Source organism: Daphnia pulicaria, chromosome 6, assembly GCF_021234035.1.
Source record: "Daphnia pulicaria isolate SC F1-1A chromosome 6, SC_F0-13Bv2, whole genome shotgun sequence".
NCBI lineage: Eukaryota > Metazoa > Arthropoda > Branchiopoda > Diplostraca > Daphniidae > Daphnia > Daphnia pulicaria.
The window spans coordinates 6,967,458-6,993,685 of record NC_060918.1 but is presented as its reverse complement, the minus strand read 5'-3'; the positions used below and the strand labels follow the sequence as shown (position 1 = coordinate 6,993,685).

At 37.8% G+C, this 26,228-nt stretch overlaps 65 pseudogenes; all 65 read right to left on the bottom strand.

Moving 5' to 3' along the window:
- Positions 1 to 244: 244 nt before the first annotated feature.
- LOC124344868 lies at positions 245 to 363 on the bottom strand (annotated as a pseudogene).
- A 284-nt stretch (positions 364 to 647) lies between these two features.
- On the bottom strand, positions 648 to 766 carry LOC124345289 (annotated as a pseudogene).
- A 284-nt stretch (positions 767 to 1,050) lies between these two features.
- On the bottom strand, positions 1,051 to 1,169 carry LOC124345830 (annotated as a pseudogene).
- Positions 1,170 to 1,453: 284 nt separating this feature from the next.
- On the bottom strand, positions 1,454 to 1,572 carry LOC124346406 (annotated as a pseudogene).
- Positions 1,573 to 1,856: 284 nt separating this feature from the next.
- LOC124345778 lies at positions 1,857 to 1,975 on the bottom strand (annotated as a pseudogene).
- Positions 1,976 to 2,259: 284 nt separating this feature from the next.
- LOC124345604 lies at positions 2,260 to 2,378 on the bottom strand (annotated as a pseudogene).
- A 284-nt stretch (positions 2,379 to 2,662) lies between these two features.
- LOC124344867 lies at positions 2,663 to 2,781 on the bottom strand (annotated as a pseudogene).
- Positions 2,782 to 3,065: 284 nt separating this feature from the next.
- Positions 3,066 to 3,184, bottom strand: LOC124345897 (annotated as a pseudogene).
- A 284-nt stretch (positions 3,185 to 3,468) lies between these two features.
- LOC124344866 lies at positions 3,469 to 3,587 on the bottom strand (annotated as a pseudogene).
- Positions 3,588 to 3,871: 284 nt separating this feature from the next.
- On the bottom strand, positions 3,872 to 3,990 carry LOC124345287 (annotated as a pseudogene).
- A 284-nt stretch (positions 3,991 to 4,274) lies between these two features.
- On the bottom strand, positions 4,275 to 4,393 carry LOC124345821 (annotated as a pseudogene).
- Positions 4,394 to 4,677: 284 nt separating this feature from the next.
- Positions 4,678 to 4,796, bottom strand: LOC124345602 (annotated as a pseudogene).
- Positions 4,797 to 5,080: 284 nt separating this feature from the next.
- Positions 5,081 to 5,199, bottom strand: LOC124345820 (annotated as a pseudogene).
- Positions 5,200 to 5,483: 284 nt separating this feature from the next.
- Positions 5,484 to 5,602, bottom strand: LOC124345601 (annotated as a pseudogene).
- Positions 5,603 to 5,886: 284 nt separating this feature from the next.
- Positions 5,887 to 6,005, bottom strand: LOC124346405 (annotated as a pseudogene).
- Positions 6,006 to 6,289: 284 nt separating this feature from the next.
- LOC124344865 lies at positions 6,290 to 6,408 on the bottom strand (annotated as a pseudogene).
- A 284-nt stretch (positions 6,409 to 6,692) lies between these two features.
- Positions 6,693 to 6,811, bottom strand: LOC124345286 (annotated as a pseudogene).
- Positions 6,812 to 7,095: 284 nt separating this feature from the next.
- Positions 7,096 to 7,214, bottom strand: LOC124346404 (annotated as a pseudogene).
- Positions 7,215 to 7,498: 284 nt separating this feature from the next.
- Positions 7,499 to 7,617, bottom strand: LOC124345857 (annotated as a pseudogene).
- Positions 7,618 to 7,901: 284 nt separating this feature from the next.
- Positions 7,902 to 8,020, bottom strand: LOC124345285 (annotated as a pseudogene).
- Positions 8,021 to 8,304: 284 nt separating this feature from the next.
- LOC124345947 lies at positions 8,305 to 8,423 on the bottom strand (annotated as a pseudogene).
- A 284-nt stretch (positions 8,424 to 8,707) lies between these two features.
- LOC124345284 lies at positions 8,708 to 8,826 on the bottom strand (annotated as a pseudogene).
- Positions 8,827 to 9,110: 284 nt separating this feature from the next.
- LOC124346402 lies at positions 9,111 to 9,229 on the bottom strand (annotated as a pseudogene).
- A 284-nt stretch (positions 9,230 to 9,513) lies between these two features.
- On the bottom strand, positions 9,514 to 9,632 carry LOC124345856 (annotated as a pseudogene).
- A 284-nt stretch (positions 9,633 to 9,916) lies between these two features.
- Positions 9,917 to 10,035, bottom strand: LOC124345283 (annotated as a pseudogene).
- Positions 10,036 to 10,319: 284 nt separating this feature from the next.
- Positions 10,320 to 10,438, bottom strand: LOC124346401 (annotated as a pseudogene).
- A 284-nt stretch (positions 10,439 to 10,722) lies between these two features.
- LOC124345855 lies at positions 10,723 to 10,841 on the bottom strand (annotated as a pseudogene).
- A 284-nt stretch (positions 10,842 to 11,125) lies between these two features.
- Positions 11,126 to 11,244, bottom strand: LOC124345282 (annotated as a pseudogene).
- A 284-nt stretch (positions 11,245 to 11,528) lies between these two features.
- On the bottom strand, positions 11,529 to 11,647 carry LOC124345281 (annotated as a pseudogene).
- A 284-nt stretch (positions 11,648 to 11,931) lies between these two features.
- LOC124345280 lies at positions 11,932 to 12,050 on the bottom strand (annotated as a pseudogene).
- A 284-nt stretch (positions 12,051 to 12,334) lies between these two features.
- LOC124344688 lies at positions 12,335 to 12,453 on the bottom strand (annotated as a pseudogene).
- Positions 12,454 to 12,737: 284 nt separating this feature from the next.
- On the bottom strand, positions 12,738 to 12,856 carry LOC124345852 (annotated as a pseudogene).
- A 284-nt stretch (positions 12,857 to 13,140) lies between these two features.
- Positions 13,141 to 13,259, bottom strand: LOC124345279 (annotated as a pseudogene).
- Positions 13,260 to 13,543: 284 nt separating this feature from the next.
- LOC124344992 lies at positions 13,544 to 13,662 on the bottom strand (annotated as a pseudogene).
- A 284-nt stretch (positions 13,663 to 13,946) lies between these two features.
- LOC124345699 lies at positions 13,947 to 14,065 on the bottom strand (annotated as a pseudogene).
- Positions 14,066 to 14,349: 284 nt separating this feature from the next.
- LOC124346400 lies at positions 14,350 to 14,468 on the bottom strand (annotated as a pseudogene).
- Positions 14,469 to 14,752: 284 nt separating this feature from the next.
- On the bottom strand, positions 14,753 to 14,871 carry LOC124345851 (annotated as a pseudogene).
- Positions 14,872 to 15,155: 284 nt separating this feature from the next.
- LOC124345278 lies at positions 15,156 to 15,274 on the bottom strand (annotated as a pseudogene).
- A 284-nt stretch (positions 15,275 to 15,558) lies between these two features.
- Positions 15,559 to 15,677, bottom strand: LOC124345698 (annotated as a pseudogene).
- A 284-nt stretch (positions 15,678 to 15,961) lies between these two features.
- LOC124345367 lies at positions 15,962 to 16,080 on the bottom strand (annotated as a pseudogene).
- A 284-nt stretch (positions 16,081 to 16,364) lies between these two features.
- LOC124344991 lies at positions 16,365 to 16,483 on the bottom strand (annotated as a pseudogene).
- A 284-nt stretch (positions 16,484 to 16,767) lies between these two features.
- On the bottom strand, positions 16,768 to 16,886 carry LOC124344990 (annotated as a pseudogene).
- A 284-nt stretch (positions 16,887 to 17,170) lies between these two features.
- On the bottom strand, positions 17,171 to 17,289 carry LOC124344988 (annotated as a pseudogene).
- A 284-nt stretch (positions 17,290 to 17,573) lies between these two features.
- Positions 17,574 to 17,692, bottom strand: LOC124344987 (annotated as a pseudogene).
- Positions 17,693 to 17,976: 284 nt separating this feature from the next.
- On the bottom strand, positions 17,977 to 18,095 carry LOC124345697 (annotated as a pseudogene).
- Positions 18,096 to 18,379: 284 nt separating this feature from the next.
- LOC124345366 lies at positions 18,380 to 18,498 on the bottom strand (annotated as a pseudogene).
- A 284-nt stretch (positions 18,499 to 18,782) lies between these two features.
- LOC124344986 lies at positions 18,783 to 18,901 on the bottom strand (annotated as a pseudogene).
- A 284-nt stretch (positions 18,902 to 19,185) lies between these two features.
- Positions 19,186 to 19,304, bottom strand: LOC124344985 (annotated as a pseudogene).
- Positions 19,305 to 19,588: 284 nt separating this feature from the next.
- On the bottom strand, positions 19,589 to 19,707 carry LOC124345902 (annotated as a pseudogene).
- A 284-nt stretch (positions 19,708 to 19,991) lies between these two features.
- Positions 19,992 to 20,110, bottom strand: LOC124344984 (annotated as a pseudogene).
- A 284-nt stretch (positions 20,111 to 20,394) lies between these two features.
- On the bottom strand, positions 20,395 to 20,513 carry LOC124345365 (annotated as a pseudogene).
- Positions 20,514 to 20,797: 284 nt separating this feature from the next.
- On the bottom strand, positions 20,798 to 20,916 carry LOC124344983 (annotated as a pseudogene).
- Positions 20,917 to 21,200: 284 nt separating this feature from the next.
- On the bottom strand, positions 21,201 to 21,319 carry LOC124344982 (annotated as a pseudogene).
- A 284-nt stretch (positions 21,320 to 21,603) lies between these two features.
- LOC124345276 lies at positions 21,604 to 21,722 on the bottom strand (annotated as a pseudogene).
- A 284-nt stretch (positions 21,723 to 22,006) lies between these two features.
- LOC124345275 lies at positions 22,007 to 22,125 on the bottom strand (annotated as a pseudogene).
- Positions 22,126 to 22,409: 284 nt separating this feature from the next.
- On the bottom strand, positions 22,410 to 22,528 carry LOC124345600 (annotated as a pseudogene).
- A 284-nt stretch (positions 22,529 to 22,812) lies between these two features.
- LOC124345274 lies at positions 22,813 to 22,931 on the bottom strand (annotated as a pseudogene).
- Positions 22,932 to 23,215: 284 nt separating this feature from the next.
- Positions 23,216 to 23,334, bottom strand: LOC124345599 (annotated as a pseudogene).
- Positions 23,335 to 23,618: 284 nt separating this feature from the next.
- Positions 23,619 to 23,737, bottom strand: LOC124345929 (annotated as a pseudogene).
- Positions 23,738 to 24,021: 284 nt separating this feature from the next.
- On the bottom strand, positions 24,022 to 24,140 carry LOC124345273 (annotated as a pseudogene).
- A 284-nt stretch (positions 24,141 to 24,424) lies between these two features.
- LOC124345850 lies at positions 24,425 to 24,543 on the bottom strand (annotated as a pseudogene).
- Positions 24,544 to 24,827: 284 nt separating this feature from the next.
- On the bottom strand, positions 24,828 to 24,946 carry LOC124345272 (annotated as a pseudogene).
- Positions 24,947 to 25,230: 284 nt separating this feature from the next.
- On the bottom strand, positions 25,231 to 25,349 carry LOC124345923 (annotated as a pseudogene).
- A 284-nt stretch (positions 25,350 to 25,633) lies between these two features.
- LOC124345849 lies at positions 25,634 to 25,752 on the bottom strand (annotated as a pseudogene).
- Positions 25,753 to 26,037: 285 nt separating this feature from the next.
- LOC124345269 lies at positions 26,038 to 26,156 on the bottom strand (annotated as a pseudogene).
- Between the last annotated feature and the right edge of the window lie 72 nt (positions 26,157 to 26,228).

Below are 26,228 nucleotides of genomic sequence, written 5' to 3'. Positions count from 1 at the left end.
AATAGAAAATTACTTCAAAGTGATTGAAATGTTTGTTCATTGAATTCGGACTGGTAATCATCGCGAATAAAAAAACGCGATAAACTTTGAAAAACTCTCAATGGAATTCATCCAGAATCATTCCTATAGATGAATTGAACCTATCCCTGTGTCATTGAAATTTTTGATCTACGAATTTGGACTGGTAACCATCGTGATTGAAAAAAAATTTCAAGAAATTTGTTATTGAAAACAAACTATTCATCGCCAACGACATCCCGTATTCCCAAGCGGTCACCCTTCCAAGTACTAACGGGACTCGACGTAACTTAACTTCTGGGAGCTGACGAGATCAGGTGCGTTCTACGTGATATGGCCGTTGACATTCAAAAATGAAAATTTACCCTCCCAGTCCCAATGGATGAATAGAAAATCACTTCAAAGTGATTGAAATGTTTGTTCATTGAATTCGGACTGGTAACCATCGCGAATGAAAAAACGCGATAAAATTTTAAAAACTCACAATGGAATTCATCCAGAATCATTCCTATAGATGAATTGAACCTATCCCTGTGTCATTGAAATTTTTGATCTACGAATTTGGACTGGTAACCATCGTGATTGAAAAAAAATTTCAAGAAATTTGTTATTGAAAACAAACTATTCATCGCCAACGACATCCCGTATTCCCAAGCGGTCACCCTTCCAAGTACTAACGGGACTCGACGTAACTTAACTTCTGGGAGCTAACGAGATCAGGTGCGTTCTACGTGATATGGCCGTTGACATTCAAAAATGAAAATTTACCCTCCCAGTTCCAATGGATGAATAGAAAATCACTTCAAAGTGATAGAAATGTTTGTTCAAAGAATTTGGACTGGTAACCATCGCGAATAAAAAAACGCGATAAACTTTGAAAAACTCTCAATGGAATTCATCCAGAATCATTCCTATAGATGAATTGAACCTACTCCTGTGTCATTGAAATGTTTGATCTACGAATTTGGACTGGTAACCATTGTGATTGAAAAAAAATTTCAAGAAATTTGTTATTGAAAACAAACTATTCATCGCCAACGACATTCCGTATTCCCAAGCGGTCACCCTTCCAAGTACTAACGGGACTCGACGTAACTTAACTTCTGGGAGCTGACGAGACCAGATGCGTTCTACGTGATGTGGCCGTTGACATTCAAAAATGAAAATTTACCCTCCCAGTCCCAATGGATGAATAGAAAATCACTTCAAAGTGATTGAAATGTTTGTTCATTGAATTCGGACTGGTAACCATCGCGAATAAAAAAACGCGATAAACTTTGAAAAACTCTCAATGGAATTCATCCAGAATCATTCCTATAGATGAATTGAACCTATCCCTGTGTCATTGAAATTTTTGATCTACGAATTTGGACTGGTAACCATCGTGATTGAAAAAAAAATTCAAGAAATTTGTTATTGAAAACAAACTATTCATCGCCAACGACATCCCGTATTCCCAAGCGGTCACCCTTCCAAGTACTAACGGGACTCGACGTAACTTAACTTCTGGGAGCTGACGAGACCAGGTGCGTTCTACGTGATATGGCCGTTGACATTCCAAAATGAAAATTTACCCTCCCAGTTCCAATGGATGAATAGAAAATCACTTCAAAGTGATAGAAATGTTTGTTCATTGAATTTGGACTGGTAACCATCGCGAATAAAAAAACGCGATAAACTTTGAAAAACTCTCAATGGAATTCATCCAGAATCATTCCTATAGATGAATTGAACCTATCCCTGTGTCATTGAAATTTTTGATCTACGAATTTGGACTGGTAACCATCGTGATTGAAAAAAAATTTCAAGAAATTTGTTATTGAAAACAAACTATTCATCGCCAACGACATTCCGTATTCCCAAGCGGTCACCCTTCCAAGTACTAACGGGACTCGACGTAACTTAACTTCTGGGAGCTGACGAGATCAGGTGCGTTCTACGTGATATGGCCGTTGACATTCAAAAATGAAAATTTACCCTCCCAGTCCCAATGGATAAATAGAAAATTACTTCAAAGTGATTGAAATGTTTGTTCATTGAATTCGGACTGGTAATCATCGCGAATAAAAAAACGCGATAAACTTTAAAAAACTCTCAATGGAATTCATCCAGAATCATTCCTATAGATGAATTGAACCTATCCCTGTGTCATTGAAATTTTTGATCTACGAATTTGGACTGGTAACCATCGTGATTGAAAAAAAATTTCAAGAAATTTGTTATTGAAAACAAACTATTCATCGCCAACGACATTCCGTATTCCCAAGCGGTCACCCTTCCAAGTACTAACGGGACTCGACGTAACTTAACTTCTGGGAGCTGACGAGACCAGGTGCGTTCTACGTGATGTGGCCGTTGACATTCAAAAATGAAAATTTACCCTCCCAGTCCCAATGGATGAATAGAAAATCACTTCAAAGTGATTGAAATGTTTGTTCATTGAATTCGGACTGGTAACCATCGCGAATAAAAAAACGCGATAAACTTTGAAAAACTCTCAATGGAATTCATCCAGAATCATTCCTATAGATGAATTGAACCTATCCCTGTGTCATTGAAATTTTTGATCTACGAATTTGGACTGGTAACCATCGTGATTGAAAAAAAATTTCAAGAAATTTGTTATTGAAAACAAACTATTCATCGCCAACGACATCCCGTATTCCCAAGCGGTCACCCTTCCAAGTACTAACGGGACTCGACGTAACTTAACTTCTGGGAGCTGACGAGATCAGGTGCGTTCTACGTGATATGGCCGTTGACATTCAAAAATGAAAATTTACCCTCCCAGTCCCAATGGATGAATAGAAAATCACTTCAAAGTGATTGAAATGTTTGTTCATTGAATTCGGACTGGTAACCATCGCGAATGAAAAAACGCGATAAAATTTTAAAAACTCACAATGGAATTCATCCAGAATCATTCCTATAGATGAATTGAACCTATCCCTGTGTCATTGAAATTTTTGATCTACGAATTTGGACTGGTAACCATTGTGATTGAAAAAAAATTTCAAGAAATTTGTTATTGAAAACAAACTATTCATCGCCAACGACTTTCCGTATTCCCAAGCGGTCACCCTTCCAAGTACTAACGGGACTCGACGTAACTTAACTTCTGGGAGCTGACGAGATCAGGTGCGTTCTACGTGATATGGCCGTTGACATTCAAAAATGAAAATTTACGCTCCCAGTCCCAATGGATGAATAGAAAATCACTTCAAAGTGATAGAAATGTTTGTTCATTGAATTTGAACTGGTAACCATCGCGAATAAAAAAACGCGATAAACTTTGAAAAACTCTCAATGGAATTCATCCAGAATCATTCCTATAGATGAATTGAACCTATCCCTGTGTCATTGAAATTTTTGATCTACGAATTTGGACTGGTAACCATCGTGATTGAAAAAAAATTTCAAGAAATTTGTTATTGAAAACAAACTATTCATCGCCAACGACATCCCGTATTCCCAAGCGGTCACCCTTCCAAGTACTAACGGGACTCGACGTAACTTAACTTCTGGGAGCTGACGAGATCAGGTGCGTTCTACGTGATATGGCCGTTGACATTCAAAAATGAAAATTTACCCTCCCAGTCCCAATGGATGAATAGAAAATCACTTCAAAGTGATTGAAATGTTTGTTCATTGAATTCGGACTGGTAACCATCGCGAATGAAAAAACGCGATAAAATTTTAAAAACTCACAATGGAATTCATCCAGAATCATTCCTATAGATGAATTGAACCTATCCCTGTGTCATTGAAATTTTTGATCTACGAATTTGGACTGGTAACCATCGTGATTGAAAAAAAATTTCAAGAAATTTGTTATTGAAAACAAACTATTCATCGCCAACGACATCCCGTATTCCCAAGCGGTCACCCTTCCAAGTACTAACGGGACTCGACGTAACTTAACTTCTGGGAGCTAACGAGATCAGGTGCGTTCTACGTGATATGGCCGTTGACATTCAAAAATGAAAATTTACCCTCCCAGTTCCAATGGATGAATAGAAAATCACTTCAAAGTGATAGAAATGTTTCTTCAAAGAATTTGGACTGGTAACCATCGCGAATAAAAAAACGCGATAAACTTTGAAAAACTCTCAATGGAATTCATCCAGAATCATTCCTATAGATGAATTGAACCTACTCCTGTGTCATTGAAATGTTTGATCTACGAATTTGGACTGGTAACCATTGTGATTGAAAAAAAATTTCAAGAAATTTGTTATTGAAAACAAACTATTCATCGCCAACGACATTCCGTATTCCCAAGCGGTCACCCTTCCAAGTACTAACGGGACTCGACGTAACTTAACTTCTGGGAGCTAACGAGATCAGGTGCGTTCTACGTGATATGGCCGTTGACATTCAAAAATGAAAATTTACCCTCCCAGTCCCAATGGATAAATAGAAAATTACTTCAAAGTGATTGAAATGTTTGTTCATTGAATTCGGACTGGTAATCATCGCGAATAAAAAAACGCGATAAACTTTAAAAAACTCTCAATGGAATTCATCCAGAATCATTCCTATAGATGAATTGAACCTATCCCTGTGTCATTGAAATTTTTGATCTACGAATTTGGACTGGTAACCATCGTGATTGAAAAAAAATTTCAAGAAATTTGTTATTGAAAACAAACTATTCATCGCCAACGACATTCCGTATTCCCAAGCGGTCACCCTTCCAAGTACTAACGGGACTCGACGTAACTTAACTTCTGGGAGCTGACGAGACCAGGTGCGTTCTACGTGATGTGGCCGTTGACATTCAAAAATGAAAATTTACCCTCCCAGTCCCAATGGATGAATAGAAAATCACTTCAAAGTGATTGAAATGTTTGTTCATTGAATTCGGACTGGTAACCATCGCGAATAAAAAAACGCGATAAACTTTGAAAAACTCTCAATGGAATTCATCCAGAATCATTCCTATAGATGAATTGAACCTATCCCTGTGTCATTGAAATTTTTGATCTACGAATTTGGACTGGTAACCATTGTGATTGAAAAAAAATTTAAAGAAATTTGTTATTGAAAACAAACTATTCATCGCCAACGACATTCCGTATTCCCAAGCGGTCACCCTTCCAAGTACTAACGGGACTCGACGTAACTTAACTTCTGGGAGCTAACGAGATCAGGTGCGTTCTACGTGATATGGCCGTTGACATTCAAAAATGAAAATTTACCCTCCCAGTCCCAATGGATAAATAGAAAATTACTTCAAAGTGATTGAAATGTTTGTTCATTGAATTCGGACTGGTAATCATCGCGAATAAAAAAACGCGATAAACTTTAAAAAACTCTCAATGGAATTCATCCAGAATCATTCCTATAGATGAATTGAACCTATCCCTGTGTCATTGAAATTTTTGATCTACGAATTTGGACTGGTAACCATCGTGATTGAAAAAAAATTTCAAGAAATTTGTTATTGAAAACAAACTATTCATCGCCAACGACATTCCGTATTCCCAAGCGGTCACCCTTCCAAGTACTAACGGGACTCGACGTAACTTAACTTCTGGGAGCTGACGAGACCAGGTGCGTTCTACGTGATGTGGCCGTTGACATTCAAAAATGAAAATTTACCCTCCCAGTCCCAATGGATGAATAGAAAATCACTTCAAAGTGATTGAAATGTTTGTTCATTGAATTCGGACTGGTAACCATCGCGAATAAAAAAACGCGATAAACTTTGAAAAACTCTCAATGGAATTCATCCAGAATCATTCCTATAGATGAATTGAACCTATCCCTGTGTCATTGAAATTTTTGATCTACGAATTTGGACTGGTAACCATCGTGATTGAAAAAAAATTTCAAGAAATTTGTTATTGAAAACAAACTATTCATCGCCAACGACATCCCGTATTCCCAAGCGGTCACCCTTCCAAGTACTAACGGGACTCGACGTAACTTAACTTCTGGGAGCTGACGAGACCAGGTGCGTTCTACGTGATATGGCCGTTGACATTCCAAAATGAAAATTTACCCTCCCAGTCCCAATGGATGAATAGAAAATCACTTCAAAGTGATAGAAATGTTTGTTCATTGAATTTGGACTGGTAACCATCGCGAATAAAAAAACGCGATAAACTTTGAAAAACTCTCAATGGAATTCATCCAGAATCATTCCTATAGATGAATTGAACCTATCCCTGTGTCATTGAAATTTTTGATCTACGAATTTGGACTGGTAACCATCGTGATTGAAAAAAAATTTCAAGAAATTTGTTATTGAAAACAAACTATTCATCGCCAACGACATCCCGTATTCCCAAGCGGTCACCCTTCCAAGTACTAACGGGACTCGACGTAACTTAACTTCTGGGAGCTGACGAGATCAGGTGCGTTCTACGTGATATGGCCGTTGACATTCAAAAATGAAAATTTACCCTCCTAGTCCCAATGGATGAATAGAAAATCACTTCAAAGTGATTGAAATGTTTGTTCATTGAATTCGGACTGGTAACCATCGCGAATGAAAAAACGCGATAAAATTTGAAAAACTCACAATGGAATTCATCCAGAATCATTCCTATAGATGAATTGAACCTATCCCTGTGTCATTAAAATTTTTGATCTACGAATTTGGACTGGTAACCATCGTGATTGAAAAAAAATTTCAAGAAATTTGTTATTGAAAACAAACTATTCATCGCCAACGACATCCCGTATTCCCAAGCGGTCACCCTTCCAAGTACTAACGGGACTCGACGTAACTTAACTTCTGGGAGCTAACGAGATCAGGTGCGTTCTACGTGATATGGCCGTTGACATTCAAAAATGAAAATTTACCCTCCCAGTTCCAATGGATGAATAGAAAATCACTTCAAAGTGATAGAAATGTTTGTTCAAAGAATTTGGACTGGTAACCATCGCGAATAAAAAAACGCGATAAACTTTGAAAAACTCTCAATGGAATTCATCCAGAATCATTCCTATAGATGAATTGAACCTATCCCTGTGTCATTGAAATTTTTGATCGACGAATTTGGACTGGTAACCATCGTGATTGAAAAAAAATTTCAAGAAATTTGTTATTGAAAACAAACTTTTCATCGCCAACGACATCCCGTATTCCCAAGCGGTCACCCTTCCAAGTACTAACGGGACTCGACGTAACTTAACTTCTGGGAGCTGACGAGACCAGGTGCGTTCTACGTGATATGGCCGTTGACATTCAAAAATGAAAATTTACCCTCCCAGTCCCAATGGATAAATAGAAAATTACTTCAAAGTGATTGGAATGTTTGTTCATTGAATTCGGACTGGGAATCATCGCGATTAAAAAAACGCGATAAACTTTGAAAAACTCTCAATGGAATTCATCCAGAATCATTCCTATAGATGAATTGAACCCATCCCTGTGTCATTGAAATTTTTGATCTACGAATTTGGACTGGTAACCATCGTGATTGAAAAAAAATTTCAAGAAATTTGTTATTGAAAACAAACTATTCATCGCCAACGACATTCCGTATTCCCAAGCGGTCACCCTTCCAAGTGCTAACGGGACTCGACGTAACTTAACTTCTGGGAGCTGACGAGACCAGGTGCGTTCTACGTGATATGGCCGTTGACATTCAAAAATGAAAATTTACCCTCCCAGTCCCAATGGATGAATAGAAAATCACTTCAAAGTGATTGAAATGTTTGTTCATTGAATTCGGACTGGTAACCATCGCGAATGAAAAAACGCGATAAAATTTGAAAAACTCTCAATGGAATTCATCCAGAATCATTCCTATAGATGAATTGAACCTATCCCTGTGTCATTGAAATTTTTGATCTACGAATTTGGACTGGTAACCATCGTGATTGAAAAAAAATTTCAAGAAATTTGTTATTGAAAACAAACTATTCATCGCCAACGACATCCCGTATTCCCAAGCGGTCACCCTTCCAAGTACTAACGGGACTCGACGTAACTTAACTTCTGGGAGCTAACGAGATCAGGTGCGTTCTACGTGATATGGCCGTTGACATTCAAAAATGAAAATTTACCCTCCCAGTCCCAATGGATAAATAGAAAATTACTTCAAAGTGATTGAAATGTTTGTTCATTGAATTCGGACTGGTAATTATCGCGAATAAAAAAACGCGATAAACTTTGAAAAACTCTCAATGGAATTCATCCAGAATCATTCCTATAGATGAATTGAACCTATCCCTGTGTCATTGAAATTTTTGATCTACGAATTTGGACTGGTAACCATCGTGATTGAAAAAAAATTTCAAGAAATTTGTTATTGAAAACAAACTATTCATCGCCAACGACATTCCGTATTCACAAGCGGTCACCCTTCCAAGTGCTAACGGGACTCGACGTAACTTAACTTCTGGGAGCTGACGAGACCAGGTGCGTTCTACGTGATATGGCCGTTGACATTCAAAAATGAAAATTTACCCTCCCAGTCCCAATGGATGAATAGAAAATCACTTCAAAGTGATTGAAATGTTTGTTCATTGAATTCGGACTGGTAACCATCGCGAATGAAAAAACGCGATAAAATTTGAAAAACTCACAATGGAATTCATCCAGAATCATTCCTATAGATGAATTGAACCTATCCCTGTGTCATTAAAATTTTTGATCTACGAATTTGGACTGGTAACCATCGTGATTGAAAAAAAATTTCAAGAAATTTGTTATTGAAAACAAACTATTCATCGCCAACGACATCCCGTATTCCCAAGCGGTCACCCTTCCAAGTACTAACGGGACTCGACGTAACTTAACTTCTGGGAGCTAACGAGATCAGGTGCGTTCTACGTGATATGGCCGTTGACATTCAAAAATGAAAATTTACCCTCCCAGTTCCAATGGATGAATAGAAAATCACTTCAAAGTGATAGAAATGTTTGTTCAAAGAATTTGGACTGGTAACCATCGCGAATAAAAAAACGCGATAAACTTTGAAAAACTCTCAATGGAATTCATCCAGAATCATTCCTATAGATGAATTGAACCTATCCCTGTGTCATTGAAATTTTTGATCGACGAATTTGGACTGGTAACCATCGTGATTGAAAAAAAATTTCAAGAAATTTGTTATTGAAAACAAACTTTTCATCGCCAACGACATCCCGTATTCCCAAGCGGTCACCCTTCCAAGTACTAACGGGACTCGACGTAACTTAACTTCTGGGAGCTGACGAGACCAGGTGCGTTCTACGTGATATGGCCGTTGACATTCAAAAATGAAAATTTACCCTCCCAGTCCCAATGGATAAATAGAAATTTACTTCAAAGTGATTGGAATGTTTGTTCATTGAATTCGGACTGGGAATCATCGCGATTAAAAAAACGCGATAAACTTTGAAAAACTCTCAATGGAATTCATCCAGAATCATTCCTATAGATGAATTGAACCCATCCCTGTGTCATTGAAATTTTTGATCTACGAATTTGGACTGGTAACCATCGTGATTGAAAAAAAATTTCAAGAAATTTGTTATTGAAAACAAACTATTCATCGCCAACGACATTCCGTATTCCCAAGCGGTCACCCTTCCAAGTGCTAACGGGACTCGACGTAACTTAACTTCTGGGAGCTGACGAGACCAGGTGCGTTCTACGTGATATGGCCGTTGACATTCAAAAATGAAAATTTACCCTCCCAGTCCCAATGGATGAATAGAAAATCACTTCAAAGTGATTGAAATGTTTGTTCATTGAATTCGGACTGGTAACCATCGCGAATGAAAAAACGCGATAAAATTTGAAAAACTCACAATGGAATTCATCCAGAATCATTCCTATAGATGAATTGAACCTATCCCTGTGTCATTAAAATTTTTGATCTACGAATTTGGACTGGTAACCATCGTGATTGAAAAAAAATTTCAAGAAATTTGTTATTGAAAACAAACTATTCATCGCCAACGACATCCCGTATTCCCAAGCGGTCACCCTTCCAAGTACTAACGGGACTCGACGTAACTTAACTTCTGGGAGCTAACGAGATCAGGTGCGTTCTACGTGATATGGCCGTTGACATTCAAAAATGAAAATTTACCCTCCCAGTTCCAATGGATGAATAGAAAATCACTTCAAAGTGATAGAAATGTTTGTTCAAAGAATTTGGACTGGTAACCATCGCGAATAAAAAAACGCGATAAACTTTGAAAAACTCTCAATGGAATTCATCCAGAATCATTCCTATAGATGAATTGAACCTATCCCTGTGTCATTGAAATTTTTGATCGACGAATTTGGACTGGTAACCATCGTGATTGAAAAAAAATTTCAAGAAATTTGTTATTGAAAACAAACTTTTCATCGCCAACGACATCCCGTATTCCCAAGCGGTCACCCTTCCAAGTACTAACGGGACTCGACGTAACTTAACTTCTGGGAGCTGACGAGACCAGGTGCGTTCTACGTGATATGGCCGTTGACATTCAAAAATGAAAATTTACCCTCCCAGTCCCAATGGATAAATAGAAAATTACTTCAAAGTGATTGGAATGTTTGTTCATTGAATTCGGACTGGGAATCATCGCGATTAAAAAAACGCGATAAACTTTGAAAAACTCTCAATGGAATTCATCCAGAATCATTCCTATAGATGAATTGAACCCATCCCTGTGTCATTGAAATTTTTGATCTACGAATTTGGACTGGTAACCATCGTGATTGAAAAAAAATTTCAAGAAATTTGTTATTGAAAACAAACTATTCATCGCCAACGACATTCCGTATTCCCAAGCGGTCACCCTTCCAAGTGCTAACGGGACTCGACGTAACTTAACTTCTGGGAGCTGACGAGACCAGGTGCGTTCTACGTGATATGGCCGTTGACATTCAAAAATGAAAATTTACCCTCCCAGTCCCAATGGATGAATAGAAAATCACTTCAAAGTGATTGAAATGTTTGTTCATTGAATTCGGACTGGTAACCATCGCGAATGAAAAAACGCGATAAAATTTGAAAAACTCTCAATGGAATTCATCCAGAATCATTCCTATAGATGAATTGAACCTATCCCTGTGTCATTGAAATTTTTGATCTACGAATTTGGACTGGTAACCATCGTGATTGAAAAAAAATTTCAAGAAATTTGTTATTGAAAACAAACTATTCATCGCCAACGACATCCCGTATTCCCAAGCGGTCACCCTTCCAAGTACTAACGGGACTCGACGTAACTTAACTTCTGGGAGCTAACGAGATCAGGTGCGTTCTACGTGATATGGCCGTTGACATTCAAAAATGAAAATTTACCCTCCCAGTTCCAATGGATGAATAGAAAATCACTTCAAAGTGATAGAAATGTTTGTTCAAAGAATTTGGACTGGTAACCATCGCGAATAAAAAAACGCGATAAACTTTGAAAAACTCTCAATGGAATTCATCCAGAATCATTCCTATAGATGAATTGAACCTATCCCTGTGTCATTGAAATTTTTGATCTACGAATTTGGACTGGTAACCATCGTGATTGAAAAAAAATTTCAAGAAATTTGTTATTGAAAACAAACTTTTCATCGCCAACGACATCCCGTATTCCCAAGCGGTCACCCTTCCAAGTACTAACGGGACTCGACGTAACTTAACTTCTGGGAGCTAACGAGATCAGGTGCGTTCTACGTGATATGGCCGTTGACATTCAAAAATGAAAATTTACCCTCCCAGTTCCAATGGATGAATAGAAAATCACTTCAAAGTGATAGAAATGTTTGTTCAAAGAATTTGGACTGGTAACCATCGCGAATAAAAAAACGCGATAAACTTTGAAAAACTCTCAATGGAATTCATCCAGAATCATTCCTATAGATGAATTGAACCTATCCCTGTGTCATTGAAATTTTTGATCTACGAATTTGGACTGGTAACCATCGTGATTGAAAAAAAATTTCAAGAAATTTGTTATTGAAAACAAACTTTTCATCGCCAACGACATCCCGTATTCCCAAGCGGTCACCCTTCCAAGTACTAACGGGACTCGACGTAACTTAACTTCTGGGAGCTAACGAGATCAGGTGCGTTCTACGTGATATGGCCGTTGACATTCAAAAATGAAAATTTACCCTCCCAGTTCCAATGGATGAATAGAAAATCACTTCAAAGTGATAGAAATGTTTGTTCAAAGAATTTGGACTGGTAACCATCGCGAATAAAAAAACGCGATAAACTTTGAAAAACTCTCAATGGAATTCATCCAGAATCATTCCTATAGATGAATTGAACCTATCCCTGTGTCATTGAAATTTTTGATCTACGAATTTGGACTGGTAACCATCGTGATTGAAAAAAAATTTCAAGAAATTTGTTATTGAAAACAAACTTTTCATCGCCAACGACATCCCGTATTCCCAAGCGGTCACCCTTCCAAGTACTAACGGGACTCGACGTAACTTAACTTCTGGGAGCTGACGAGACCAAGTGCGTTCTACGTGATATGGCCGTTGACATTCAAAAATGAAAATTTACCCTCCCAGTCCCAATGGATAAATAGAAAATTACTTCAAAGTGATTGGAATGTTTGTTCATTGAATTCGGACTGGGAATCATCGCGATTAAAAAAACGCGATAAACTTTGAAAAACTCTCAATGGAATTCATCCAGAATCATTCCTATAGATGAATTGAACCCATCCCTGTGTCATTGAAATTTTTGATCTACGAATTTGGACTGGTAACCATCGTGATTGAAAAAAAATTTCAAGAAATTTGTTATTGAAAACAAACTATTCATCGCCAACGACATTCCGTATTCCCAAGCGGTCACCCTTCCAAGTGCTAACGGGACTCGACGTAACTTAACTTCTGGGAGCTGACGAGACCAGGTGCGTTCTACGTGATATGGCCGTTGACATTCAAAAATGAAAATTTACCCTCCCAGTCCCAATGGATGAATAGAAAATCACTTCAAAGTGATTGAAATGTTTGTTCATTGAATTCGGACTGGTAACCATCGCGAATGAAAAAACGCGATAAAATTTGAAAAACTCTCAATGGAATTCATCCAGAATCATTCCTATAGATGAATTGAACCTATCCCTGTGTCATTGAAATTTTTGATCTACGAATTTGGACTGGTAACCATCGTGATTGAAAAAAAATTTCAAGAAATTTGTTATTGAAAACAAACTATTCATCGCCAACGACATCCCGTATTCCCAAGCGGTCACCCTTCCAAGTACTAACGGGACTCGACGTAACTTAACTTCTGGGAGCTAACGAGATCAGGTGCGTTCTACGTGATATGGCCGTTGACATTCAAAAATGAAAATTTACCCTCCCAGTCCCAATGGATAAATAGAAAATTACTTCAAAGTGATTGAAATGTTTGTTCATTGAATTCGGACTGGTAATTATCGCGAATAAAAAAACGCGATAAACTTTGAAAAACTCTCAATGGAATTCATCCAGAATCATTCCTATAGATGAATTGAACCTATCCCTGTGTCATTGAAATTTTTGATCTACGAATTTGGACTGGTAACCATCGTGATTGAAAAAAAATTTCAAGAAATTTGTTATTGAAAACAAACTATTCATCGCCAACGACATTCCGTATTCCCAAGCGGTCACCCTTCCAAGTACTAACGGGACTCGACGTAACTTAACTTCTGGGAGCTGACGAGACCAGGTGCGTTCTACGTGATATGGCCGTTGACATTCAAAAATGAAAATTTACCCTCCCAGTCCCAATGGATGAATAGAAAATCACTTCAAAGTGATAGAAATGTTTGTTCATTGAATTTGGACTGGTAACCATCGCGAATAAAAAAACGCGATAAACTTTGAAAAACTCTCAATGGAATTCATCCAGAATCATTCCTATAGATGAATTGAACCTATCCCTGTGTCATTGAAATTTTTGATCTACGAATTTGGACTGGTAACCATCGTGATTGAAAAAAAATTTCAAGAAATTTGTTATTGAAAACAAACTATTCATCGCCAACGACATTCCGTATTCCCAAGCGGTCACCCTTCCAAGTACTAAGGGGACTCGACGTAACTTAACTTCTGGGAGCTGACGAGACCAGGTGCGTTCTACGTGATATGGCCGTTGACATTCAAAAATGAAAATTTACCCTCCCAGTCCCAATGGATGAATAGAAAATCACTTCAAAGTGATAGAAATGTTTGTTCATTGAATTTGGACTGGTAACCATCGCGAATAAAAAAACGCGATAAACTTTGAAAAACTCTCAATGGAATTCATCCAGAATCATTCCTATAGATGAATTGAACCTATCCCTGTGTCATTGAAATTTTTGATCTACGAATTTGGACTGGTAACCATCGTGATTGAAAAAAAATTTCAAGAAATTTGTTATTGAAAACAAACTTTTCATCGCCAACGACATCCCGTATTCCCAAGCGGTCACCCTTCCAAGTACTAACGGGACTCGACGTAACTTAACTTCTGGGAGCTGACGAGACCAGGTGCGTTCTACGTGATATGGCCGTTGACATTCAAAAATGAAAATTTACCCTCCCAGTCCCAATGGATAAATAGAAAATTACTTCAAAGTGATTGGAATGTTTGTTCATTGAATTCGGACTGGGAATCATCGCGATTAAAAAAACGCGATAAACTTTGAAAAACTCTCAATGGAATTCATCCAGAATCATTCCTATAGATGAATTGAACCCATCCCTGTGTCATTGAAATTTTTGATCTACGAATTTGGACTGGTAACCATCGTGATTGAAAAAAAATTTCAAGAAATTTGTTATTGAAAACAAACTATTCATCGCCAACGACATTCCGTATTCCCAAGCGGTCACCCTTCCAAGTGCTAACGGGACTCGACGTAACTTAACTTCTGGGAGCTGACGAGACCAGGTGCGTTCTACGTGATATGGCCGTTGACATTCAAAAATGAAAATTTACCCTCCCAGTCCCAATGGATGAATAGAAAATCACTTCAAAGTGATTGAAATGTTTGTTCATTGAATTCGGACTGGTAACCATCGCGAATGAAAAAACGCGATAAAATTTGAAAAACTCTCAATGGAATTCATCCAGAATCATTCCTATAGATGAATTGAACCTATCCCTGTGTCATTGAAATTTTTGATCTACGAATTTGGACTGGTAACCATCGTGATTGAAAAAAAATTTCAAGAAATTTGTTATTGAAAACAAACTATTCATCGCCAACGACATCCCGTATTCCCAAGCGGTCACCCTTCCAAGTACTAACGGGACTCGACGTAACTTAACTTCTGGGAGCTAACGAGATCAGGTGCGTTCTACGTGATATGGCCGTTGACATTCAAAAATGAAAATTTACCCTCCCAGTCCCAATGGATAAATAGAAAATTACTTCAAAGTGATTGAAATGTTTGTTCATTGAATTCGGACTGGTAATTATCGCGAATAAAAAAACGCGATAAACTTTGAAAAACTCTCAATGGAATTCATCCAGAATCATTCCTATAGATGAATTGAACCTATCCCTGTGTCATTGAAATTTTTGATCTACGAATTTGGACTGGTAACCATCGTGATTGAAAAAAAATTTCAAGAAATTTGTTATTGAAAACAAACTATTCATCGCCAACGACATTCCGTATTCCCAAGCGGTCACCCTTCCAAGTACTAAGGGGACTCGACGTAACTTAACTTCTGGGAGCTGACGAGACCAGGTGCGTTCTACGTGATATGGCCGTTGACATTCAAAAATGAAAATTTACCCTCCCAGTCCCAATGGATGAATAGAAAATCACTTCAAAGTGATAGAAATGTTTGTTCATTGAATTTGGACTGGTAACCATCGCGAATAAAAAAACGCGATAAACTTTGAAAAACTCTCAATGGAATTCATCCAGAATCATTCCTATAGATGAATTGAACCTATCCCTGTGTCATTGAAATTTTTGATCTACGAATTTGGACTGGTAACCATCGTGATTAAAAAAAAATTTCAAGAAATTTGTTATTGAACACAAACTATTCATCGCCAACGACATCCCGTATTCCCAAGCGGTCACCCTTCCAAGTACTAACGGGACTCGACGTAACTTAACTTCTAGGAGCTGACGAGACCAGGTGCGTTCTACGTAATATGGCCGTTGACATTCAAAAATGAAAATTTACCCTCCCAGTCCCAATGGATAAATAGAAAATTACTTCAAAGTGATTGAAATGTTTGTTCATTGAATTCGGACTGGTAATTATCGCGAATAAAAAAACGCGATAAACTTTGAAAAACTCTCAATGGAATTCATCCAGAATCATTCCTATAGATGAATTGAACCTATCCCTGTGTCATTGAAATTTTTGATCTACGAATTTGGACTGGTAACCATCGTGATTGAAAAAAAATTTCAAGAAATTTGTTATTGAAAACAAACTATTCATCGCCAACGACATTCCGTATTCCCAAGCGGTCACCCTTCCAAGTACTAACGGGACTCGACGTAACTTAACTTCTGGGAGCTGACGAGACCAGGTGCGTTCTACGTGATATGGCCGTTGACATTCAAAAATGAAAATTTACCCTCCCAGTCCCAATGGATGAATAGAAAATCACTTCAAAGTGATAGAAATGTTTGTTCATTGAATTTGGACTGGTAACCATCGCGAATAAAAAAACGCGATAAACTTTGAAAAACTCTCAATGGAATTCATCCAGAATCATTCCTATAGATGAATTGAACCTATCCCTGTGTCATTGAAATTTTTGATCTACGAATTTGGACTGGTAACCATCGTGATTGAAAAAAAATTTCAAGAAATTTGTTATTGAAAACAAACTATTCATCGCCAACGACATTCCGTATTCCCAAGCGGTCACCCTTCCAAGTACTAACGGGACTCGACGTAACTTAACTTCTGGGAGCTGACGAGACCAGGTGCGTTCTACGTGATATGGCCGTTGACATTCAAAAATGAAAATTTACCCTCCCAGTCCCAATGGATGAATAGAAAATCACTTCAAAGTGATAGAAATGTTTGTTCATTGAATTTGGACTGGTAACCATCGCGAATAAAAAAACGCGATAAACTTTGAAAAACTCTCAATGGAATTCATCCAGAATCATTCCTATAGATGAATTGAACCTATCCCTGTGTCATTGAAATTTTTGATCTACGAATTTGGACTGGTAACCATTGTGATTGAAAAAAAATTTCAAGAAATTTGTTATTGAAAACAAACTATTCATCGCCAACGACATTCCGTATTCCCAAGCGGTCACCCTTCCAAGTACTAACGGGACTCGACGTAACTTAACTTCTGGGAGCTGACGAGACCAGGTGCGTTCTACGTGATATGGCCGTTGACATTCAAAAATGAAAATTTACCCTCCCAGTCCCAATGGATGAATAGAAAATCACTTCAAAGTGATAGAAATGTTTGTTCATTGAATTTGGACTGGTAACCATCGCGAATAAAAAAACGCGATAAACTTTGAAAAACTCTCAATGGAATTCATCCAGAATCATTCCTATAGATGAATTGAACCTATCCCTGTGTCATTGAAATTTTTGATCTACGAATTTGGACTGGTAACCATCGTGATTGAAAAAAAATTTCAAGAAATTTGTTATTGAAAACAAACTATTCATCGCCAACGACATTCCGTATTCCCAAGCGGTCACCCTTCCAAGTACTAACGGGACTCGACGTAACTTAACTTCTGGGAGCTGACGAGACCAGGTGCGTTCTACGTGATATGGCCGTTGACATTCAAAAATGAAAATTTACCCTCCCAGTCCCAATGGATGAATAGAAAATCACTTCAAAGTGATAGAAATGTTTGTTCATTGAATTTGGACTGGTAACCATCGCGAATAAAAAAACGCGATAAACTTTGAAAAACTCTCAATGGAATTCATCCAGAATCATTCCTATAGATGAATTGAACCTATCCCTGTGTCATTGAAATTTTTGATCTACGAATTTGGACTGGTAACCATCGTGATTGAAAAAAAATTTCAAGAAATTTGTTATTGAAAACAAACTATTCATCGCCAACGACATTCCGTATTCCCAAGCGGTCACCCTTCCAAGTACTAAGGGGACTCGACGTAACTTAACTTCTGGGAGCTGACGAGACCAGGTGCGTTCTACGTGATATGGCCGTTGACATTCAAAAATGAAAATTTACCCTCCCAGTCCCAATGGATGAATAGAAAATCACTTCAAAGTGATAGAAATGTTTGTTCATTGAATTTGGACTGGTAACCATCGCGAATAAAAAAACGCGATAAACTTTGAAAAACTCTCAATGGAATTCATCCAGAATCATTCCTATAGATGAATTGAACCTATCCCTGTGTCATTGAAATTTTTGATCTACGAATTTGGACTGGTAACCATCGTGATTAAAAAAAAATTTCAAGAAATTTGTTATTGAACACAAACTATTCATCGCCAACGACATCCCGTATTCCCAAGCGGTCACCCTTCCAAGTACTAACGGGACTCGACGTAACTTAACTTCTAGGAGCTGACGAGACCAGGTGCGTTCTACGTAATATGGCCGTTGACATTCAAAAATGAAAATTTACCCTCCCAGTCCCAATGGATAAATAGAAAATTACTTCAAAGTGATTGAAATGTTTGTTCATTGAATTCGGACTGGTAATTATCGCGAATAAAAAAACGCGATAAACTTTGAAAAACTCTCAATGGAATTCATCCAGAATCATTCCTATAGATGAATTGAACCTATCCCTGTGTCATTGAAATTTTTGATCTACGAATTTGGACTGGTAACCATCGTGATTGAAAAAAAATTTCAAGAAATTTGTTATTGAAAACAAACTATTCATCGCCAACGACATTCCGTATTCCCAAGCGGTCACCCTTCCAAGTACTAACGGGACTCGACGTAACTTAACTTCTGGGAGCTGACGAGACCAGGTGCGTTCTACGTGATATGGCCGTTGACATTCAAAAATGAAAATTTACCCTCCCAGTCCCAATGGATGAATAGAAAATCACTTCAAAGTGATAGAAATGTTTGTTCATTGAATTTGGACTGGTAACCATCGCGAATAAAAAAACGCGATAAACTTTGAAAAACTCTCAATGGAATTCATCCAGAATCATTCCTATAGATGAATTGAACCTATCCCTGTGTCATTGAAATTTTTGATCTACGAATTTGGACTGGTAACCATCGTGATTGAAAAAAAATTTCAAGAAATTTGTTATTGAAAACAAACTATTCATCGCCAACGACATTCCGTATTCCCAAGCGGTCACCCTTCCAAGTACTAACGGGACTCGACGTAACTTAACTTCTGGGAGCTGACGAGACCAGGTGCGTTCTACGTGATATGGCCGTTGACATTCAAAAATGAAAATTTACCCTCCCAGTCCCAATGGATGAATAGAAAATCACTTCAAAGTGATAGAAATGTTTGTTCATTGAATTTGGACTGGTAACCATCGCGAATAAAAAAACGCGATAAACTTTGAAAAACTCTCAATGGAATTCATCCAGAATCATTCCTATAGATGAATTGAACCTATCCCTGTGTCATTGAAATTTTTGATCTACGAATTTGGACTGGTAACCATCGTGATTGAAAAAAAATTTCAAGAAATTTGTTATTGAAAACAAACTATTCATCGCCAACGACATTCCGTATTCCCAAGCGGTCACCCTTCCAAGTACTAACGGGACTCGACGTAACTTAACTTCGAGGAGCTGACGAGACCAGGTGCGTTCTACGTGATATGGCCGTTGACATTCAAAAATGAAAATTTACCCTCCCAGTCCCAATGGATGAATAGAAAATCACTTCAAAGTGATAGAAATGTTTGTTCATTGAATTTGGACTGGTAACCATCGCGAATAAAAAAACGCGATAAACTTTGAAAAACTCTCAATGGAATTCATCCAGAATCATTCCTATAGATGAATTGAACCTATCCCTGTGTCATTGAAATTTTTGATCTACGAATTTGGACTGGTAACCATTGTGATTGAAAAAAAATTTCAAGAAATTTGTTATTGAAAACAAACTATTCATCGCCAACGACATTCCGTATTCCCAAGCGGTCACCCTTCCAAGTACTAACGGGACTCGACGTAACTTAACTTCTGGGAGCTGACGAGACCAGGTGCGTTCTACGTGATATGGCCGTTGACATTCAAAAATGAAAATTTACCCTCCCAGTCCCAATGGATGAATAGAAAATCACTTCAAAGTGATAGAAATGTTTGTTCATTGAATTTGGACTGGTAACCATCGCGAATAAAAAAACGCGATAAACTTTGAAAAACTCTCAATGGAATTCATCCAGAATCATTCCTATAGATGAATTGAACCTATCCCTGTGTCATTGAAATTTTTGATCTACGAATTTGGACTGGTAACCATCGTGATTAAAAAAAAATTTCAAGAAATTTGTTATTGAACACAAACTATTCATCGCCAACGACATCCCGTATTCCCAAGCGGTCACCCTTCCAAGTACTAACGGGACTCGACGTAACTTAACTTCTAGGAGCTGACGAGACCAGGTGCGTTCTACGTAATATGGCCGTTGACATTCAAAAATGAAAATTTACCCTCCCAGTCCCAATGGATAAATAGAAAATTACTTCAAAGTGATTGAAATGTTTGTTCATTGAATTCGGACTGGTAATTATCGCGAATAAAAAAACGCGATAAACTTTGAAAAACTCTCAATGGAATTCATCCAGAATCATTCCTATAGATGAATTGAACCTATCCCTGTGTCATTGAAATTTTTGATCTACGAATTTGGACTGGTAACCATCGTGATTGAAAAAAAATTTCAAGAAATTTGTTATTGAAAACAAACTATTCATCGCCAACGACATTCCGTATTCCCAAGCGGTCACCCTTCCAAGTACTAACGGGACTCGACGTAACTTAACTTCTGGGAGCTGACGAGACCAGGTGCGTTCTACGTGATATGGCCGTTGACATTCAAAAATGAAAATTTACCCTCCCAGTCCCAATGGATGAATAGAAAATCACTTCAAAGTGATAGAAATGTTTGTTCATTGAATTTGGACTGGTAACCATCGCGAATAAAAAAACGCGATAAACTTTGAAAAACTCTCAATGGAATTCATCCAGAATCATTCCTATAGATGAATTGAACCTATCCCTGTGTCATTGAAATTTTTGATCTACGAATTTGGACTGGTAACCATCGTGATTGAAAAAAAATTTCAAGAAATTTGTTATTGAAAACAAACTATTCATCGCCAACGACATTCCGTATTCCCAAGCGGTCACCCTTCCAAGTACTAACGGGACTCGACGTAACTTAACTTCTGGGAGCTGACGAGACCAGGTGCGTTCTACGTGATATGGCCGTTGACATTCAAAAATGAAAATTTACCCTCCCAGTCCCAATGGATGAATAGAAAATCACTTCAAAGTGATTGAAATGTTTGTTCATTGAATTCGGACTGGTAACCATCGCGAATGAAAAAACGCGATAAAATTTGAAAAACTCACAATGGAATTCATCCAGAATCATTCCTATAGATGAATTGAACCTATCCCTGTGTCATTGAAATTTTTGATCTACGAATTTGGACTGGTAACCATCGTGATTGAAAAAAAATTTCAAGAAATTTGTTATTGAAAACAAACTATTCATCGCCAACGACATCCCGTATTCCCAAGCGGTCACCCTTCCAAGTACTAACGGGACTCGACGTAACTTAACTTCTGGGAGCTAACGAGATCAGGTGCGTTCTACGTGATATGGCCGTTGACATTCAAAAATGAAAATTTACCCTCCCAGTCCCAATGGATGAATAGAAAATCACTTCAAAGTGATTGAAATGTTTGTTCATTGAATTCGGACTGGTAACCATCGCGAATGAAAAAACGCGATAAAATTTGAAAAACTCACAATGGAATTCATCCAGAATCATTCCTATAGATGAATTGAACCTATCCCTGTGTCATTGAAATTTTTGATCTACGAATTTGGACTGGTAACCATCGTGATTGAAAAAAAATTTCAAGAAATTTGTTATTGAAAACAAACTATTCATCGCCAACGACATCCCGTATTCCCAAGCGGTCACCCTTCCAAGTACTAACGGGACTCGACGTAACTTAACTTCTGGGAGCTAACGAGATCAGGTGCGTTCTACGTGATATGGCCGTTGACATTCAAAAATGAAAATTTACCCTCCCAGTCCCAATGGATAAATAGAAAATCACTTCAAAGTGATTGAAATGTTTGTTCATTGAATTCGGACTGGTAACCATCGCGAATAAAAAAACGCGATAAACTTTGAAAAACTCTCAATGGAATTCATCCAGAATCATTCCTATAGATGAATTGAACCTATCCCTGTGTCATTGAAATTTTTGATCTACGAATTTGGACTGGTAACCATCGTGATTGAAAAAAAATTTCAAGAAATTTGTTATTGAAAACAAACTATTCATCGCCAACGACATTCCGTATTCCCAAGCGGTCACCCTTCCAAGTACTAACGGGACTCGACGTAACTTAACTTCTGGGAGCTGACGAGACCAGGTGCGTTCTACGTGATGTGGCCGTTGACATTCAAAAATGAAAATTTACCCTCCCAGTCCCAATGGATGAATAGAAAATCACTTCAAAGTGATTGAAATGTTTGTTCATTGAATTCGGACTGGTAACCATCGCGAATAAAAAAACGCGATAAAATTTGAAAAACTCACAATGGAATTCATCCAGAATCATTCCTATAGATGAATTGAACCTATCCCTGTGTCATTGAAATTTTTGATCTACGAATTTGGACTGGTAACCATCGTGATTGAAAAAAAATTTCAAGAAATTTGTTATTGAAAACAAACTATTCATCGCCAACGACATCCCGTATTCCCAAGCGGTCACCCTTCCAAGTACTAACGGGACTCGACGTAACTTAACTTCTGGGAGCTAACGAGATCAGGTGCGTTCTACGTGATATGGCCGTTGACATTCAAAAATGAAAATTTACCCTCCCAGTCCCAATGGATAAATAGAAAATCACTTCAAAGTGATTGAAATGTTTGTTCATTGAATTCGGACTGGTAACCATCGCGAATAAAAAAACGCGATAAACTTTGAAAAACTCTCAATGGAATTCATCCAGAATCATTCCTATAGATGAATTGAACCTATCCCTGTGTCATTGAAATTTTTGATCTACGAATTTGGACTGGTAACCATCGTGATTGAAAAAAAATTTCAAGAAATTTGTTATTGAAAACAAACTATTCATCGCCAACGACATTCCGTATTCCCAAGCGGTCACCCTTCCAAGTACTAACGGGACTCGACGTAACTTAACTTCTGGGAGCTGACGAGACCAGGTGCGTTCTACGTGATGTGGCCGTTGACATTCAAAAATGAAAATTTACCCTCCCAGTCCCAATGGATGAATAGAAAATCACTTCAAAGTGATTGAAATGTTTGTTCATTGAATTCGGACTGGTAACCATCGCGAATAAAAAAACGCGATAAACTTTGAAAAACTCTCAATGGAATTCATCCAGAATCATTCCTATAGATGAATTGAACCTATCCCTGTGTCATTGAAATTTTTGATCTACGAATTTGGACTGGTAACCATCGTGATTGAAAAAAAATTTCAAGAAATTTGTTATTGAAAACAAACTATTCATCGCCAACGACATTCCGTATTCCCAAGCGGTCACCCTTCCAAGTGCTAACGGGACTCGACGTAACTTAACTTCTGGGAGCTGACGAGACCAGGAGCGTTCTACGTGATATGGCCGTTGACATTCAAAAATGAAAATTTACCCTCCCAGTCCCAATGGATGAATAGAAAATCACTTCAAAGTGATTGAAATGTTTGTTCATTGAATTCGGACTGGTAACCATCGCGAATGAAAAAACGCGATAAAATTTGAAAAACTCACAATGGAATTCATCCAGAATCATTCCTATAGATGAATTGAACCTATCCCTGTGTCATTGAAATTTTTGATCTACGAATTTGGACTGGTAACCATCGTGATTGAAAAAAAATTTCAAGAAATTTGTTATTGAAAACAAACTATTCATCGCCAACGACATCCCGTATTCCCAAGCGGTCACCCTTCCAAGTACTAACGGGACTCGACGTAACTTAACTTCTGGGAGCTAACGAGATCAGGTGCGTTCTACGTGATATGGCCGTTGACATTCAAAAATGAAAATTTACCCTCCCAGTCCCAATGGATAAATAGAAAATTACTTCAAAGTGATTGAAATGTTTGTTCATTGAATTCGGACTGGTAATCATCGCGAATAAAAAAACGCGATAAACTTTGAAAAACTCTCAATGGAATTCATCCAGAATCATTCCTATAGATGAATTGAACCTACTCCTGTGTCATTGAAATTTTTGATCTACGAATTTGGACTGGTAACCATCGTGATTGAAAAAAAATTTCAAGAAATTTGTTATTGAAAACAAACTATTCATCGCCAACGACATTCCGTATTCCCAAGCGGTCACCCTTCCAAGTGCTAACGGGACTCGACGTAACTTAACTTCTGGGAGCTGACGAGACCAGGTGCGTTCTACGTGATATGGCCGTTGACATTCAAAAATGAAAATTTACCCTCCCAGTCCCAATGGATGAATAGAAAATCACTTCAAAGTGATTGAAATGTTTGTTCATTGAATTCGGACTGGTAACCATCGCGAATGAAAAAACGCGATAAAATTTGAAAAACTCACAATGGAATTCATCCAGAATCATTCCTATAGATGAATTGAACCTATCCCTGTGTCATTGAAATTTTTGATCTACGAATTTGGACTGGTAACCATCGTGATTGAAAAAAAATTTCAAGAAATTTGTTATTGAAAACAAACTATTCATCGCCAACGACATCCCGTATTCCCAAGCGGTCACCCTTCCAAGTACTAACGGGACTCGACGTAACTTAACTTCTGGGAGCTAACGAGATCAGGTGCGTTCTACGTGATATGGCCGTTGACATTCAAAAATGAAAATTTACCCTCCCAGTCCCAATGGATAAATAGAAAATCACTTCAAAGTGATTGAAATGTTTGTTCATTGAATTCGGACTGGTAATCATCGCGAATAAAAAAACGCGATAAAATTTGAAAAACTCACAATGGAATTCATCCAGAATCATTCCTATAGATGAATTGAACCTATCCCTGTGTCATTGAAATTTTTGATCTACGAATTTGGACTGGTAACCATCGTGATTGAAAAAAAATTTCAAGAAATTTGTTATTGAAAACAAACTATTCATCGCCAACGACATCCCGTATTCCCAAGCGGTCACCCTTCCAAGTACTAACGGGACTCGACGTAACTTAATTTCTGGGAGCTGACGAGATCAGGTGCGTTCTAAGTGATATGGCCGTTGACATTCAAAAATGAAAATTTACCCTCCCAGTCCCAATGGATAAATAGAAAATTACTTCAAAGTGATTGAAATGTTTGTTCATTGAATTCGGACTGGTAATCATCGCGAATAAAAAAACGCGATAAACTTTGAAAAACTCTCAGTGGAATTCATCCAGAATCATTCCTATAGATGAATTGAACCTACTCCTGTGTCATTGAAATTTTTGATCTACGAATTTGGACTGGTAACCATCGTGATTGAAAAAAAATTTCAAGAAATTTGTTATTGAAAACAAACTATTCATCGCCAACGACATTCCGTATTCCCAAGCGGTCACCCTTCCAAGTGCTAACGGGACTCGACGTAACTTAACTTCTGGGAGCTGACGAGACCAGGTGCGTTCTACGTGATATGGCCGTTGACATTCAAAAATGAAAATTTACCCTCCCAGTCCCAATGGATGAATAGAAAATCACTTCAAAGTGATTGAAATGTTTGTTCATTGAATTCGGACTGGTAACCATCGCGAATGAAAAAAACGCGATAAAATTTGAAAAACTCACAATGGAATTCATCCAGAATCATTCCTATAGATGAATTGAACCTATCCCTGTGTCATTGAAATTTTTGATCTACGAATTTGGACTGGTAACCATCGTGATTGAAAAAAAATTTCAAGAAATTTGTTATTGAAAACAAACTATTCATCGCCAACGACATCCCGTATTCCCAAGCGGTCACCCTTCCAAGTACTAACGGGACTCGACGTAACTTAACTTCTGGGAGCTAACGAGATCAGGTGCGTTCTACGTGATATGGCCGTTGACATTCAAAAATGAAAATTTACCCTCCCAGTCCCAATGGATAAATAGAAAATTACTTCAAAGTGATTGAAATGT